This window comes from Vidua chalybeata, chromosome 1 (genome assembly GCF_026979565.1).
Source record: "Vidua chalybeata isolate OUT-0048 chromosome 1, bVidCha1 merged haplotype, whole genome shotgun sequence".
Taxonomy (NCBI): domain Eukaryota; kingdom Metazoa; phylum Chordata; class Aves; order Passeriformes; family Viduidae; genus Vidua; species Vidua chalybeata.
Genome location: NC_071530.1, coordinates 14,119,893 through 14,134,468, shown reverse-complemented (window position 1 = coordinate 14,134,468; position 14,576 = coordinate 14,119,893).

Genomic DNA, 14,576 nt, shown 5'->3' with positions numbered 1-14,576 from the left:
TTCTTAACTAATATAGTGCCTTAGGTAGTTAGAATAACAGGGTTTAAATTAATTAGACAGAGAAGGGAGTTGAACTCAGAATGCTAGTCTCTAGATGACTGCTCCAGCCCCTGGAAGTTCTGTAAAACAGAGGTGAGGAATAATAGCATTTCCTTCTCCAGATGATTTTTAAAAGAACCCATTATAGAAACAGCTCTTTGCCTAGTTTTTGGAGAGAAATCAGCACAGCAATTGGAGGAATGTGTGCACAGACTTGGGGATCAAGAAGAAAGGGTGTGGTACTCATGTTTTTATTGTAATTTCTTAAAAAATCTCCAGTTAAGCAGACCACATTGTTTTCGGTAGAACTTCTTACAGGATTATCCATTACTTACAAAACCATTGCTTTGGCTACATAGCAATATATATGTATAAATAATTTATACATAGCATAAATTAAAGACTAGAGGCTACAAATCTAATCTAAAGTGCAATGGTCTTATTGACTTAATCTTAGGATTCCAGAATGCCAGGAAATCCTAGATAGTAATTTTGCATCAATTTATTTTGAATTTGATTTAAGGTTGAAGTTTTACCCTAGAATCCACTACCGATTTCTGTCCAAACCCATTCAATCTGAACTTTGGGTATTTTGACTACATTTCATGTTATTACACTTCTGTCCATTGCAGTTCAGCTCCTCAATATTGATTATAATTTCTGCTGCCCTTATGAAATTTGGGAGTAAAGTATTTTATAAAAAATGATGGGAATTTTCCATATCTACTAGTAAAGTGCTAGCACTGGGACATAAACTTTGTGTAAATTCAAGTGTTTTAGGTTTATTGCATCCTTTTATATACAGACCTATGTTATCATAATTTATTTAATGTATTTTTAAAACACAGTTGCATAGACTGTGCATCAAAGAGCTTTTCTTGCATGAGAAGATTGATTTTCTGAAAGCCTAAGGCTCAAATATGACTACCTGCTTAGTTTAATTTCTTGTGAAGTGTTGGCACTCTTATCCCACTCTTTGCACTTGTGTGAGGCAGCCCCTTTGCAGTGGTGATTGCATTATAGTATATGACAAAAGGCTGAGAGAGGTTTAATATAAGTTAGGATCAAGTAAATACAAAATGACCCACAGAATTTCCACAGGGACAGAACCTCATCCTTCAACAGCTGATAGAATAATTCCTTATGAAATGATAACATTTGGGATACCACAACTTCCAGTAGAGCATAATATATTAAATGTCAATCAACACGAGTTTATGAAAATAGCTCTTGTCAAACCAACCAGATGTCTCTCTCTGGTGGGATTACGAGCTGGGTTAATAAAGGTAAATAACATTGATATAATATACATGGATTTATGTCAAGCATTCATCTGAGTACCCAGCAAGCATTTCTTTAAGAAACTCTAATGACTAAAAATCAACACAGAACACATTGAGTTTATTAGAACTGACTAACTGTTAGGTCTCCAAATATAAACAGGGAATCTTAACTGAACAAATATGGTTTTGTGATGCTTGGAGTACTGAGGAGAAGTTGGGCCGCTATATCTTTATATTTTGTGTGGTTGTGACAACATTGATATGCTCAGTTCTGGGTTCACTATCTTATGTAGTTGCCTGCAAACTTGGGAGGGGAGGTGAGCAATCTGGAGGAGAAGTACAGGAATGGTTAGAGGACAAGAAAACAAGGTTTGCAAATTCAATGAGTTCAATCTGTTTAGTTTATCAAAGGAAAGGTTAACAGATGACATAATCACAGTTTATAAGTATCTCCATGGAGAAAATACATTTGATAATTAGGGGTTCTTCAGTTCAACAGACAAAGACATAACAAAATGTGGTAGATGGATGCTGAAGCTGGAAAAATTCCAATTTAGAGGCATTATTTTTATGAAGAGGATGATTAACCTCTGGAACAATTTAACAAGGATTACAGCAAAACTCTGTCTCTGGAAATCTGTAACTCAGAACAGTATGTCTTTTAGAAAGACTGAGTTAGATTAGCACAGTGGTTCCTCACAGTTTTATAATCTAAGAAATACTTGGGCGACTTAGCTATTCAGTCTGCTTATGTTTAAATGGATATTTCCCATTTATATCTTCACTATTTTGTACTGACTCAACAGTGGTAGCATGGACCAAGACTCCTCTTTCAGATGAGAATGTGTTTATACGCTGGTGCACTTTGTGGGCTGCCATAAAACTTAAACTACTTTTTAAAAGTAGTTTCAAATGAAATACAGTCTCTGGCAGCAGCAGGATGTACACAGCTGTAGCATGTGTGCCTGTCATGTCATACCCCTAGCAAACATTCAGATCCTGGCATGCATTTTCTTAACATAAATAGTTTAGAATACATGCTCACACTCTGAGAGAGAAAAAAACTGCTCAATCTACTGCAGTAGCCCTGACCAATGTGTGTTTAATGCTCTCCTTAGAGAAGCTGTCTCAGTAACACAACTCTACTGCCTTGGTCTTTCATTGACAGCTCTCAGAAGCAGCTCAATGGCCTGGTCACAATTTGGACTAAAGCTGCCCAAAGATAAAACCAGACTGTGTGCCATGTGAGGAGAGTATACAATCACTGAGGAGAATGAGACTTAAGGGTGTATTTTAATCACAGAATCACAGAATCTGGTTTATGTTTAGTGGCTAAGGCAACCCTTGTTGGTGCTTCTCCTCTCTTGTGGCCGGGCTGTTGGCAGCTCTGACACAGGGAAGGGAAGGGAAGGAAGAGGGCCTCATTCAGGCAACTGGCAGTGCTCATTCCCACAGCCTCACACCTGAATACTCCAACCTGTGCTTTGTTAGCAGGTTATGCATCTATGACTCTTCTTGTTGTCAAGTGGTTAAAGAGAAAACATGTGTATTGTGTTTTTTTGAGATTATTCCTGGCCTTTTGGCCATATTCTAACTTACATGCAATGGCATTTTCCCTCTACATTCTTCATTGAGTTTCAGTTGGTTTCAGTATTTCTTCATATTTGTTTCCTAATAATGCACAGCTACAACATGTAGAAAAAGCTCATTGATATTAAAAAAAAAAAAAAAGGACTAGCCATTTTATGAATTATTAGGGTAACTGTGGTTTCTCCAGGACATAAATCAATCCACATTCTTCAGAATATAAATCATGCACTAAATGGCTGAGACTTAAAGGAGAAACTTCCCTTCTGAACATGTTGTTGCATAATTGCCTATTATGGAAGTTTTATGTCTTCCTCTGAAGCATCTGGTACTGGTACCATTAGTTTGATCTGGAATGATAATTCCTGTGTGCCTCTGTGGAGCATTCCTATGACACTTTAGCAGCTGCTTGATTCCATCTTGTACAGGGCAACCAGATGTCCCACAGCTTTAAGGTTATCCCACTTTTCAGCATCCTATTCTGTTTCCTTTGCTTGCCTTAAGGAAAGGCAGCTTACCTTGTATTTGGACACACTATCTAATGCCTTTCACATTTGGAAATAAAGCTACCCACAATGTGACTGCAATGCAGGAGGAAACTCATCACAGCCAAGGAATTTTTTGAAATCTGGCACTCAGGAAAACACATAGAATAAGTTTTGCTTTCCAACTAATTCCATATTCTGTTTTATGTCTTACTACAAGCAGAGGTATGTGCTGTAAATCACAATCATGGCAACAATGATCACTGTAATTAATTTTGTATAATGTTTTCCATCCTGGACCTTTGTTTTCAGTAGTTCATAAATTTCTAAATCTTTTACTTATTGATTTTGATCAAGGGAAGGAAATTTTAAAAACTCAAAGAAAACAACCTATATTTTTTTCTCTGTTACTAAACAATTTTGGTCACTGTTTTCAAATGCTGCTCAAATGGTTGTGGGCAAACAGCTGAGATGGCTGTATCCATTTGAAAGTAGATTTTTAATTTTTTTTTTTTTAACTTGGAGCTCATGCTAGAAATTCTGAGCAGAGGATAAGTGTGATAAGTGAAGAAAAATTGCACATATTATTCGTGATGTCTGTCTTGGTTGACCTAAGATGAGTGAGATGACCTGGGGAGTCTTCCTGAGAAATTGTCCAAAGGTTTAAGCCAAGGTGTTTAAACTTTAGTTCCAATGAATGGATATCATCCTATACATTATTTAACTATTTCTAGACATGAACAAGGTGGACAGACTGAAGGTGAGGTCCAAAACAGCAGAACATGTCTACTTCTGACTAATTTTCCAAAATTCTTTATAGTTAGTGGTGATATAATCAATACAGTCATTGAAATTCTTTCTAATGTAGGTAAGTGAAAGATATTTTATTAATTGTTTCCTAAAAATACCCATCTTTGTTGGCTGAAGGGAGATTGGAATTAAGAGCTTTGGTGTCTACAATAGGATGCCCAATGTTTAAAGATATGCTCAAATCATACTAATTTTAATCCACATTACTTTTATCTTCTTCATGAGATTTCTTGGTTAACATTTCTACAGAGTTTGGTTAGTGGCCTACTCTTTTTTTTTTTTTTTTTTTTTTTTTTAAACTAGAGTGTCTTATGACAGTGATTAATCCAAGTAGGATACATTTACCTGTTCTTCTTTTCCCTATGCTTTGTCTTATTCATCATCTGGAACTCTATGTACACACTGGCCATGAAAGTTTATGTGTTGAGTGTTGCATTTAAAGTTGATATTTGAAATAGGGGAAAGCTTTAAATAGGCTAAGATTGTTCATTTACCTCAGCACTGGGGAAGTAGACGAATAAGCTGCCATATTCCTGCCTTCCCATTTAAAAATGGTCCAGTATAAAAAACTGCAGGTCATGTTCCTGATCCAGGTCACTGTGTCACCTCAGCCCAGGTCGTGGACAGCTATTCCAACCGTGCTGAGGGTGTGCAGCAGGTACCAACTGGTTAAACCAGCACTGCCTCAGAGAAAAATGTCAAAATTACCTGAAAAAGAAAGTAGGCAGTAAAATAAGAAAACATGCTGATGGCACAAAGTTATTCAGACCTGTAGGACAAGGGCAGACTGTGAAGTATTTCAAAGACTGAGTGACTGGGCAGTAAAATGATAGATGAAATGCAATGTAGATATATGTAAAGTGATGCATATAAGGAACAGCAGTCCCAGCTCTACTTATAAAATGGTCTCTGGGGTGTATTAGGATTTAAAAGGTCCACAAAAGGGCAACAAGGATGTTTCCTTTTTTTTCAGAAATGTTTTCTACATGAACAGCAGCTTCATAGGCTGGAGATCCTCAGCCTTGAAAAGAAACTTAAGGGTAATTTGGTGAAGCTCAATATAGTTATGGGTGACATGAAGATTGTCAGTGCATTTTATTTGCCTAAAATGAGAACTGAGGCCATCATGTTCAGACACAAGGGGCAGGTTCATAACTAACTAAAGAGGGTGGTTCTCCATATGATGAGTGATGGACTTGTGGGAGAGCTTGCTGGAAGACATTGTGCATAAAATTTACATGATATCAATAGGCAGTCTGGACAAATACTTGCAAGAATTGCCCTCTGGAGATGACTAGGAAAATCTGATTAAGATAAGGAATCCTTGAGCTGAAAATAGTAACAGTCTGAATATGCAAAGGACTACATATTCTTGCTCTTGTCTTGGATTATTACCTGTGGATACTGATGAACAGAAGATACTCAGCAAGCTGGAGTGTTGGCCTAAGTCAAAACAGCTGGTATTGTATTCATCTAACTATGGCCTTGTGAGTAGGAATTTTCCCTTTTGTTGTGTTTTGCAGCAGTCAGTCTGCTGGCTGTCATACAAATATGGAGTCAAGAGATAGTCCTTATCCCAAAAATCTTATCTTAATGGCAAGATATAACCTGTAGGGGTACATGGGAACAAGCCTAACCAAGAAACCAGTTCAGCAGGTTGTTCCACTTTACCATGTATGAATGTGTGAACAGGAGTATGAAGATAAATAGGTGTTAGTAGTTGTGTTTTGTTGAAGAGTTCTTAATGAATTTATTATTTCTAAGTCTTTTTACATCATTCTTAAATATCCCTATGAAAAATTTCATGCTCCAAAAAGTTTGCTGATAAGTTTGGGATGAGATGAAAAAGCATTCTAATGGAAGGCAAATATGTATGCTTTTAGGAGATACACCACCTCCAACTACCCAGAAAGACTGTCTCTGTATTATTCTCAGAAGCACCATATTCTGGCAGGAGTAAACTGTGAAAATTATTAAAAACTAGTGATGCTAAGACTAAAAGATTTCTAGGTAGATCAATGTATATTATATAGTGTATGTCACATATAATGTCATATGATTAACAAGGAATGCAAAAATGTATGCCTGAGCTAATACTCCTGTATGACTATAGGAATGTCTGTGTGAGTTGATCTGTTTGCATATATTTAGGTATTATTTTTATACTGACAAAGAATGCATATGTGTGAGCACTCGTGTTCCTACATATGGCTGAGCTACACCATTTTTTATTTTCTTTTCTTCCTCTAAAATTTAATTTACCTTCTGCTTCTCTCATATACAACGTTTTTTTTTTCTTTTTTATCAAAAAAAAAGGCAAAAAATCTTTTCTTCTTTTCAAGTCATATAGGATTTTCTTTCCAGAACACTACGGGAAAAATAATCAGCCATATAATTTCATGCAACTTAAAACCCCCGATATCAAAATAAACGTGAAAGAAACTGAATGGGGAAGGAAAACAGTACTGCAACTTTTGTCCTCTGATCAGCATTTTTGCTGTTCAAGACTTCCTGAGTGGTAAAATAGCTCAGCCACCCATGCTGTTAAGTCAGAGGGCAGAAAATTTTTATATTACTCAGATTTCCTCAAGGGGATGACCACGCTGTGACCTTTTTGCATTCTGCAAAGCTCTGTGACTCAGAAACGTTATGATGCTTCTATTTTAAAGAGTTTCTCCAGTGAACATGTAGGCTTTCCTTTGTGACACTTTTCAGCTCGAGGTGGGTAAAAGCATCTTGCCATATCTGGTAACCTGAGGTCATTCCTGGACTCCCAGTATTAACATTTCATTAGCTGCAATAGTCTCTGTTGCTGTCCAAACTGTGCTTTCTTTATGCAGCTTGACGCACTTGAGCAGCCCCACACATTTCAAGCTCTGATGTAAATGAATGACTCTACTTACAGAGTCATCCCATCTGTTTTTTTTCTAGTACAAGCCTGGTAAGCCTTTTTTAATTAATCTAAAAAAAAAATCCTTTAAGGCTTGTAAAATAGCAACATGTTCCTGTTAGGAAAAAAAAAAAAAAAAAAAGGGAAGAAAAAAAGATATTTCTAGAGCCAGATATAGGCTTCAGATATATTAAACAAAACCCAAAACAACAAAACAAGCAGTGAGATAGGTGAACTAACTTACCTTAAATTTATTCCCATTTCCAGGACTGAAGATTAAAGCATCCTAGGATTAAAGTAATTAAACAAATGTAAATGTGAATTTCAAGCTGAGATTTCCTTGTGACAAGTGCTGTAAGTTAAAATGAACAATTTTTCAGTATTGTCCTGATGTACTTCATTCTGTTGCCTTCTATTTTCATGGGTTTGTTACTTAACAAACATAGATATACACATTAAAGAGAGCATTTTAAAATCTACAGCAGATTTTTCTTATAATCATATGTATCCAAAATGTGAGTAGCAGAAGAAACCATTCCCATAGTTTAAGAAGCAGGACAATTAATATAGCTTTTGCAGCTTGATGCCATATATTAAAGTGATGATGGAGCAGTTTATGAGGAAATTGAAGTAGATACTGTGCACAGTATATGAACAAATTGAGAAATATTTGTTCAATCAGCTCATTGTGACACTTTTTCTGCTTTGCAAGGCTGCTTTAGCACTGATTGCATTGTAGCTTGTCAAAAGGAGTTGGTAAGGAAAACAAGAAACTCTCAATACATGCAGAAAAATAAGTGAGAGACGAGGAATAAGAAATAACCTGAGTATTTCCCATAACTTGCATGTCTCACAAGCTGTGGTCAGGTGGAAGACAGGTAGTATCCCACTGTTTTTCCTACATTCCAAAGAGCATGGAGCCAGGGTGAGACCTGCAATTGCATTTTCTTCTCACTTCCCTGTCAACCTCTATTCTGGACTTTGTGGACCTGGTGGTGCATAAACATAGAGAGGCAACAGTGCAAATGTCATTACAGCACAGGAAGAAATGTCACCGTCTCATACTTGAAACTGTGTGATCCTTCCATATTATTATGGGTTGTTTGTTGTAATATGTAAGAGCTAAGTACAATCTCTAGCATTTCTTAGACATGTTACGGATTTTAAATTAAAAAAATAAAATAAATCTAGATCATGGTATTGAGCATCTCACCAAAACACAGGCAAGAGGAGACATTAAAGAGTAGTTATTCAATAACATTGGTAAAATGCTTCCTTTGTCAAAAAAACCACCAATTCATTCGCCCATGTAATGACATCTAGTTTGATTTTATGCAACTCAGAATATGCTGGACACCAGTGCAGTTATGGTACAGGACCTAGGACAGACCCACAGCTTTCTGGAGAGGCCTTTGGAGGCCACACAGGATACTGGGTGTTTCTAACATCATCCTGCTGATTCCCCTTCATGTGTCTTCCAAAGGCTCATCATCTGGTTTCCAACCACTGTTAGTCATCTCTGTTATTCCAGGTGAGAACATCTTAATAGAGATGAATTTTCCTTCTTCTCATTATGGGAACCTAGATGATTAAGTAGAATAGTCCCTGATATGGTAAAGGGTAGGAGATGTCAATCTTGCTCCCTGTGCTAGAATGTTATTCAGTGTTGCCAAATCTGTATATGAGTTTGTCACTATGCAGTTCAGCTCGGTCATCAGTCATCCCATCAGACCATGGTTATAGCCCTGCTCTGACTGCCTGAACAGACAGGAGCAGGCTCAGCTTCTGCTCTGCTTGTGGCTCTCACAGGTAACTGCAAACATTGAAAGCAGGGAGGATCTGGTCCTGACACTGTCTTTCTGGGGCTGTCCAAAAGTAGTTAAGCCAGGTTTCTAAAGCTTAACTTCAAAGCTGGTTGATTATTTTATTTTGGTACACAGACATGGAGTTTCAGGTTAAAAAAATGCAGACACACCTCAGTTTATTGCCAATGAATGGGACTAAAAAATACCTGGAGGTTTAAGAAAGGGAAGACAACAGTTTGAAGAGAATATGTTTTCCAGTCAACTTTTATGGTGAAGCAGAGAAAGAAAATGATACTGAATATTTCCGAAGAAGAGAATCACAGATTCTGCTGAATTTTCTTGTCAATGATTCTGCTAAATCAGTCTCTGACTGATTGAATTATCCATTGCAAATAGTGTTTGTTGCTAATTTGGCCGTTTTGCAGTTCATGAATCATTCTGGAAACAATCCTGATTTCTACAACCACATTTGTTGTTTGTAAGTACTCATTGAACAGTTTTATATGAACAGATTTCAGCCTATTTTTTTGTTCTCAAATAGTTGCATCTATTCAGTATTTGAAGTGTTTGACTGGTCAACCAAATCACATACTATTGTCTGCACTTCCTGATTAGGTAACTGAGACTTATAAATACAAGTATAATGAATAGCAAATGATGAATAGCAAATAGGGTATAACAAACATTGGATAATCTGAAATTTCATGTTAGAAATACAGAATTAATGTAACATTTAGGACTGAAACATTTCCCTGAATACCTGGCAACTTCCTGAAGATCCTGAAACTAAGAGTAATACCTGTCAGAAATATCAGCAATTATGCCCTCCATTTTATTAGCATAACACTCAAAAATCAGGATGTCCATGGGTAAAGAAATGTTGAACCTAATGGCAAGAGTGCATTTATCTGCATTTTGAATGTAGATGTAATTCTACTACTCTTTTCCACCAATAATCTAAATATTTTGTTAAAGTAAGACTGTATGAACCTAGCACATGGCACTTTTCAACCAATAACAGGACGTGACTTCTTGGTATATACCAAAATGGAATAGAGGAAATGAGCAGGGACAGGGAATGTGTTTTAAATTGAGATTTGATGAGGCAGAAGGAAACAGTTCCAGATTTAAGGAGCTTCATGAAACGTTTTCAACTAACAACCTGTTTTAACATTGTTCTTAAATACTTGGTTTCTTTTTGAGGTCTTATATTTTGTTTTTAATCTTTTGTTTATTTTTAATTAAAATATGAATATTGTCTGAATTACTGATCATTTATTCTGTCTTTAGACACAAAGTTGCCACATATTTATGAATACACTCTGGCACAGTGAGATTTAATAACTAACTGATTATTAATGCTACCAGTAATTGTTTTGAAGGAGAAAATGCAAAGAAAAACAAGTGATGGTTAGTTATCTAACAATTCTTCATGGTTTAGATACAGAATGTCAATGTACTTAGTGCTGTGACCCAGTGGCCAGGAGGATGTTTTGGCTGGAAAAGGAAATTGCAATGGATAACTTCAGCAAGTTCAGTCTCCTCTCTTGAGATCCCAGGAGGTGAGTGAAAGGGTCTGTCTCTGCTAAATATAACTGAATGTTGTGTATGTAATACAGATACAACCAAAACAGCAGTCTGCTATTTCAATCCTTCATCCAATGTTTGGGTTCTCTTTTACTTTGGTCAGATCCAATCTTGTGTGAGAGTAAAAACATTTTCTCTAATTATATGAAAGGAAGGCTTGGAGACTAACTAAATATACAAACATTTTTAAAAACTCTATACACAAGTATGAAGTACAGTACTGCTGTCACGATCTGTTGATTATTTTAAGGCTATCAGTTAAAAGCACTGTATAAGATCAAAGTTGCATGGCTGTTAAACCTTTTGGCATGGCCCCTTACCCAAATGCCAGCAGCCTTGCTTTCTGTTTCAAGGACAAAGAGAAGGAAAACTGCTTGGATGTGTTCTTCAGTCCATCTTCATTTTGAAAGACCACAGGATCTTTCCTGGAGCTCTCTAGCTATAAACTGCCACTCTTCTGATAAGAAATTCCCCAGCCTTTCTTTCTACCAATTCCCATAACAAAACAATATTTCCTTCATTTCATTTGGCCACACCCATGGCACCTTCTCTCACTTTGATGGCTTTATATTCATATTTTCTGTTGAAATACCTGTCCAAAACTTGCCATGCCAGCCTTGTGTCCCTGCAGTTATAACCAGTCAGCCTCTGAGGCCACAGGTTGCAGCTTTTGATCAAGTCTTGTTGCTTCTAGGAATCTCACTAAATGTAGTTTAATTACTTCTTTCCTTGAGGATGAAGGATGGGTGTTTAACATGACCGTGGCTAAACCAGTTCAATAATTGTCTGGAGACCAAACAGTCACTCAAGAGCAGTCACTAATTTTTTCCAGGATAACAATATTATTATTTCCTGGCCTTGCCATATGAGTTGCATAGGAGTGGGACACAGCCAATTAACTGAGGCAAAGGTTTAACTTAAAGCAATAACGAGAGTGCATTTAGTGCACTTTGGAGCCATGGTTATTATTACTGAATTATAAATATTAATAACAGTTAAACACATAGTCAATGGTGCAGCCATTAAACATCTGCTGCCTCTGTTACATGGTGCTTTTTAGCTGGAGTGAAATCTCTACTTTGGGGCGTGTGGAAGTACATTGATATTTGTGACTCAATGCAACCCAGAATTCTGGTGTCTCTATGCTGGCATTTTTGACTACAAAATGGCTAAAATCACACATATGCTTCTCAGGAGTATCTGTTTTTCCTGACACTTGATGAGAATTGTTATTCTCAATGACAGTAGAAGCACTAGACAGGAACCATTGTTGCTTGCGTTGCAGGCTCAGGGCTTCAGGCACAAGGGCTGTGCCAATAGGATTTGGGCACCAAACTCCCTCTGCAGGAATAGAACACTTATCTTCTCCTCATCTATGCACTGTGGTACTATGAGGAATAGTATCTGTGCCTCAGAGTGGCCCACAAATGAGTTCCTTTAACGAAAACAATAATCTCATTTTTTTATCTAATAACATTTTGGAGGATGTTCTTGTATTCTCTCAGAATCTGATTTGCTTGATATCCACAAAAATGTCCTGAGCAAAAATTGTCAAATACAGATTATTCTGAGAGGAATCATTTATTTATAATCTTTCTTTCAGGAGTGAACACTTCAAACATTTTCTTTAATCTCTGAACACATAAATGAACATAAAACTGTGCATAATGCTTAGGAAGTGGAACAGCAAGAAAGAAACTTTACTCTGACAGATTTTATTTTTATAAGGGTTTCATTTGGTGCTTTTAACACAGGTAAATGTACCTTGACAATATGCCAGAAAAAGAAATAAAATAATTTCAGCTGCTGGATATTTTTCTCAAAATTACTTTGTTCCAAATCTAAGGCGTAGTGGGGAAGAAGTGATTAACTCCCAAGGCCATTTAAGCATCAAATTGTACTTCTGGCAATAAAAAAAGCCCTCTTAGAAGGAACATTCTCAAAAGAACATCTCATTCTGAGAGCAGGTGTAATCAGAATTTTGTAAAAGTGGAAAGAGAGGAAGCTGGGAAAGAAAGAAGTAAGGTATCTGCAGTCCTCCAAATTTTATAGGAGGCAGAGAACAAACCAGGCTCCAGGTCATAGGCAAGACATTATGTGAATGTATATTGTGCTGAATTGATTGCAGATCCAGAAGGAACAATCTATTCTGGTGGTCAAGTAAAAAATTAAGAGGTAGCTTTATCTAAAAGAAAGAGGCTATCTTATAGTGAATTCTTAAATTCAGAGGATGAAGTTCTGATAAGATAACACCAAAGCACTGGAAATGTTAGCTAGAGATGAAACATTTTTAATATGCAGTGGAAGCAGCTACTATAATAACTACCAATTATCAGAATCCAAAACCTTTATTAAGAAAATAATCAAGTGACCATGCAATATTTTTATACTAAGGACTCAAGGAAGTTTTATTGATTTGAATTTAAACACAGGCACATTTTGGATTCAGCTTTGAATCTCACTGTAAGCCAATTCTGCTACAAGCACTACATCTTTAGTGAATCACCAAGGACTTTTGGAGGTAATGATACTTACACATTTCTAATATCTTAGTTCTTGATTTACATCAAAATCCTATTAGTTAGTTCCCATGTATATCCAACGAAAAAGAAGAGTATCATTCAATATGCAATATTCATTTGAAGTGTAATCGAATCAATGGCATTAAATGTACAGATTAATTTAGCCACTACAGGATTATGGATAAAAACATATTTAGCAGAAGCAATAAAATGACAATTTAACATATTAAAGGGCAAGCAGCAATTTTTCAGAAATAAACCAGGACAAGAACAGATCCCAGCAGAAGCAGAAAGTGGAAATTGTGAAGTAAACTGTCTGGTTAAACGAGACATCACTACACAACAACACTGTATGTTACCAATGCAGAGCTCAGTTGAAGGTGTCACAGTGGAAATGTCAGGTCTAAAAAGATTTTGTATAATCTGGAAATTCATTGCAGTGATGTTAAGCAATTTTAAAGTAAATTGACAGAGTCGTATATGACCCATAGAAGGGTAAGTGTTCACCATACTTCAGTGGAGGTAAATGCCCTGAGAATATTAACTTAGACTTTGATTGTCTCCTAATATGTTTGGTTGCTTCTTGCAGTGATTTCTGTTTAGAACACAGGGGACTGAGAAAACTTCTAACTTAAAAAACAAAAAAAAACCCAAACCAAAAAAAAAAAAACCAAAAAAACAAAAACCCCAAAACCCCCCCCACAAAAAAAAAAAAAAAGATTAATGGAGGACTCTGTCCCCAATTTTCCGAATCATTCTTGATATCCAGGTAAACTGAGCAACTGTTTAACATCCACTATGATTTAGAGTTCACATTAAATGTTTCTTTGTACAGCATTTTGTAGTTGCCAACATTTGAAAGCCAAATCCAGCAATGATTTTGGCTAGAAAATAAGAGCATACTTCTGTATGTATTGGTTTGGTGGGTTTTTGGCAGGATGGGATGATGAATTGCTCCTGTGAGTGCACACCCAGGAGGTGTGTTACAAACTGCTTGCTGACCTTGCTTTGTCTTGAACTAGAAATTCTTGCACCATGAGTATCAAGTGGAAAGTTAGAAAAAAAAGGAACCACACTCTCACTGTGTTGATAAGAAGCATTACCCTGTGATACTTGCTAAAGGATTTAGTGCCACTAAATTCAGTCTAAAACTAGCTTGAGGATAATCTGATAAAGTTAAATTCACTCAATTTATAAACATTTGCATGTTATTTATTCATATCGTTTACATGTGTTTGCCCTGATAACACGAGCCTATGTGAAACAGCTGTCAGCAGCCACCAGAATTTGCTTGTTCACTGCTTTTTGCTGGAAGCCAAAAACAACTGCCCAGGCCCCATGAATGCATGCAGTTCATTTATTCCAATTAGAAACTAATTTCAGGCAAGTGCCACTAACCAAGAACAATGTGAGACAGAACAAGAGAAATTATCTACAGCAGTGCAGTAAAAGAAGAAAGAAATAACAAATGAATATTGAGATATTCCATAGAAAATAGAAAGTGATGGTTTTTATATTGCAAGTTACAGATAATATGTTTTTCTGGTACTGTGGTCTATATTATCTGT